This window comes from Tenrec ecaudatus, chromosome 18 (genome assembly GCF_050624435.1).
Source record: "Tenrec ecaudatus isolate mTenEca1 chromosome 18, mTenEca1.hap1, whole genome shotgun sequence".
NCBI lineage: Eukaryota > Metazoa > Chordata > Mammalia > Afrosoricida > Tenrecidae > Tenrec > Tenrec ecaudatus.
Window position 1 is genome coordinate 5,718,389 of NC_134547.1, and position 4,646 is coordinate 5,723,034.

A 4,646-nucleotide genomic window follows, 5' to 3' on the forward strand; every position below is an offset into this window, starting at 1 on the left:
AGTGACTCTATCTATTCCTCCAATCTTCTTCTGATGCTGCCTGCATCATTCTTGGCCATAGAATCTTTCAATAATGCAACTCAAGGCTTGAATTTTCTTCAGTTCTTTCTGTTATGCTCAGACCTCAGACCGCAGACAGAGCGGGGCTGCTTAGGGAGAATACGTCACAGGCTGCTGAGTGGGAGACGGTGGGTGCTGGCCACACATCTGGTCACCAGGAGAGTAAGGAGAACAAGGAAGGAACCTACCTTTTTCATCGCCAGCCACCAGTGTGCCAGGCCGTTGTGTAGAGGGGATGTTGCTTACCAATTCAAGATGGCTCTGCCGTGTCAGGCTATCTGACTCGCTGGTGGAGTAGTTGTGATGCACAGGGGCTGTGATCTGCATGGTTGGCAGTTGGAAACCATGAGCTACTTTGCAAGGGAAAGACTGGGCTTTCTATTCCAGTAAAGTTAGTCTCAGAAACTCACAGGAGGTGCCTGTGAGCCAGCATTGACTCAATGGCAGTGAGTTTGAATTTTGTTTTGGGGTTGGTTTCTTTCTTTCTTTTTTTTTTTTTTTGAGAGAGATAAGGTCCAAGCATGAAAAATTATGGTTATTGACTGTACTTAATTAAGTATAATTAAAAGACTTTACTCTGAATGTCCATGGGAAATGAAAATGTTCAAATACTTGTCTACTAACCCCAAAAGTTTGGAAGTTCATATCTACCCAGAGGCATCTCAGAAGCAAAGGTCTGGTCATCTGCTTGTGAAAAATCAGCCTAATGAGTTCAGATCTGTTGGTGGGCAGAGTCACCATGAGTCAGAATCAACGGCTGTGGGAAACTGAGGACCTGGAAAAGAGCGTATGCAGCCAAATTGTCTATGGTCACAATTCAGAGTCTGGAAGGCAACTCTGTTGGAGGAAGACCTTCCCACTGGTGAGTTAGAGATGACTCCCAGTCACATTGTCCATACTAAAAATCACCCCCACAATATCGCCTCTACTTTAAAGATGCCTTTGGTATGCTCATGGCTGCTCCCTGTGCGACTGAAAGCCACCTATCTCTGAGAACAAACAAGTTCTACTGTCCTCACTCAAAGGGTAGTCAATTCCCCTCTGCCTGCCTCCAATACTGTCTCGGGTTACTCCCCCATTGAGCTCAGGGACACCTAAGGTTAAGAGACTGCCCAGCTTGTTACTTTTGTGCTTGACAGAGCTTGCATGCCCCAAGACTATAGAAATCTGTTGGAAAGTATACTCTTTCCTTTTTTTTTTGACTCCTTCCTTTTTCTCCTGACCCTGACAACGGGAAAGGTGAGCCCCCTGCCCACTTTGTCTGTCTCTGTGTTTTCTCTCAACTGCACAGCCACTCCTCAGGGTCCTTTTGGTCCTGAGGCTGGACCTGAAAAATGTCAACTAGATTTTGACACTAAAATAGTCATAAGAAGTTATTTTTCATGCTTTTATAACTCCCAACCCTTGTCACTCAATGCCTGCCACCAACTATTCTATGGCTCTTTGACTTCGTGGAGTGACTGCATCCTTTGAACAGATTAGCAGAAGGGTAAAGAGTCCACTTAAATAGCTAGTTCAACTCCATTTTGCCTACAAGAGAGCTTGGTCTTGTCCTTCCCATTGTTTCCTTCGCTACTGGAAACAGGGCCAGGTCAAGACAAGTATGTGATGGGTCAGAGGAAACCAGCCTCCAACAACCTAAGGGCCAGAAAGTGCAAAGGTATGGCAATGATATATAAAGATAACAGTAAAGTCATAGAGGATCAGATAGGTATAAAATAAAGGAGTTAGACATATTGTATGGTAGTACGCTCACCTCAGCTCCTTTGGATGGACCATGTGGAACTGGGAGGAGTGAGAAAGAACCTTTACTATCTTGGGACATTTATAGGTAGCCATAAGATATGCACATTCAGTAGTTACATGCATCACAGGGTGGGTAGTATCCACATTAAGATCCCTGTCACAGGATGGGTAGTGTCCACATTAAAGTCCCTGAGCTGACATGCGAGGAAACCTAATTCCTGCATTGGGGGAAGGTGTAGGGCAGCTGGGTGTCATGATGGGAGGAGCGAGCAAAAGGATCATGTCTGCTTCTACAAGGGGATAAAACCAACCGTGTGCTCACTTTAAGGCAGGATAGCTACTAAGGGGAGAATCTGTGGGAACAACGTTTAAAGCAGGATAATGTTCTTGGACTATACCTCTCACTTAGCAAAGTGGATGCTTTCCTACCACGGAATACCAGATTTTCAGATTTCCTCTAAGTTAAGGAATATAGTCCCCATCCTATTTCCCTCCGTGTCAGTTTCCCACCGTGGTGAATATTTGTTGCACATGAATAGACTCAGTGGAAGACCATTGGTCTTCCATAGGTCGGTCTGCATAATATAATGGTGTATTATATCTGGTACACAATCTGCTTTGGGTTAATCTTTCACACTGATCTGGGGAAAGTGAACTGATGATATATAAGTGGCCCATAACTCTCCAACTCAGTACTGTCCCCTTCCCACTACGTTGGCTCCAGCCCACATCTGAATGGGTTCAAAGGGAGAGTTGTGTAATTGAAGGGAAAAAAATTTAAGAGGCCAACAAAGTTTTGGGGTATTCACCTTATGAAGCCAGGTCCAAGTGGGAGAGCGAATATATTCTTACACCAACTTATAGGCTCAGGGCATTCAAGCCCCCATAATTACAGGTAATGACATCCGACATCTGTAACACAGTGGGCAGTATCTTAACACCAGAGGTCCCTCAGTTCATTGGGAGAGTAACAACAGCAGTGCTGAGGACAGATAAGGGGGAGCGACTGTCCCCCGAGCAGGGAGAGCAATAGCAACATTTCTTCTCCTATAGATAAAGCTGCCAGCAGATAATAACTAGCCATGTGCTTGTAAGGGGCAACATTTAGGCAGCACTAGAAGGGGAGGATCTTATAGGGATTCCTTTTAATTAGGAGAATGGAACAAGCCATTTCCAACTCACAAATGGTAAGGCCTCCCTCCACCCAGAATCCTGGCCTTCCAAAATATGAGATTAAAGAATTTGCCTCCATACATTTTCTTCCTGGTCCTCAGTTTCCCACACCACCACAGTGCTAGGAATTACTTCTAAGCGTAGTCTTTCTAACTCTCACCAAATGAATGAGTGAAAAAGAAGGGGGGAAAAACCACTGCCATCAAGTCAATTCCAACCCATAATGAATCTCTATAGGATTTGAGGCATGGCAAATCTTTGAGAGCAGACTGCCTCATTGTCCACTCATGAGGTGCCTGGTGGATTAGAACCTGTGGTTAGCAGCTCAATATTTACCGAATAGCACTATAATGGTTCCTTATGACTGGTAAGACTATGAACATGTGAGGTGCTTGTGGCCCACCAAAGGGATTCAGTAATTGTGGGAAGCAGGAGAGTTATTCCCCAGGTGTCCCCCTCCCCAATATATGCCAAACCTAAGGTGCTATTTGCTAACACATGGTCACTGGTTATAAACTTGGGGGGCAACTGCTTAAAGGTTATCTGCTTGAAGGTTGTCAGCCATCTAAGGCAATCAGGGCCTATTGTCTATCCCACCCTAAGTAGGACCCATTCCCTTCTGATCAGGATAATAGATAGTTCCCTGGAGGAGAGCGAGCCCAAAGACACCTAAGGTCAAGCCAACTCAGGGATGACAAAGGTTAGGCTGCCATCTTGACTCTAGAATCTGACTATCTTGTTATCTGTATGCCTGCCTTTCAAGCATATGCCTATTGTACAACCGTTTCCTCTTACACATGTGGTTACTGTAATTAGGGGACTAGCACACCCCTAGAGTATATATAAGCCTTGGTTGGAAATGTATTCTTTCTCTGTGTGGACCTGGCTCTTGAAGTCATGATGGTTCTGGTGGTGAGCACTTGCGTGCTTTATCTTGTCTGATGTCTCTTTAATTTTACCCCTCAATTACACAACTGCTTCTTGGACCCCTTCAATTGCGGAGACTGGCACCCCATAGGTAATTTGTTAATAATGTAAAGAAGGGGCATGATACCCTAGTGGAGAGGGACCATGCAAGCAAGCTGTATAAAAACACTCACATGGAGCTCGGTCAATTTTGTTGTCCCATGAGGTTTAAATGAGCCATCGCAGAGGCAGAAAAAAGATCTCATTATCATCATGAAGGGAGAGTCAAAAGTGGAGTGAATCCATTGGATCCAAGATCTCTAGGTTGAACATCTTCAATCCTGGAGACATAGCGAGGTGACTCCTGCTGTAGCAAGAGATATGAACAGGTAGCAGTAGAGAACAACAGAGGGATCAGAGTCAGGAGACTAACACCAGGCTGAACAATGGGATTCCTGGCCCATAGAGAGAAAGCTGAGTGCCTACAGGCAGGAAGCTTGTTGGCAGAGTGTCATGCCTCCAGGCACTCAATTGAGGAGTCAAGTTTGGTGACCCACAGAACTAAAGCTGAGCACCTTCAGGCAAGGCTTGCTGATGGAATGGGGTACCTTTGAGTATTGATTGGCAGAATCAAAAGAATTTTGTAACACTTTCCTGAGCTGGGCAGAGGCCGAGTGGTTAAGAGGTCATGGCCCAGAGACATACCTTTTGGTATGGATGGGGGAAGTGGCTATCCTGAATGGAGAACTATATTGAGTCAT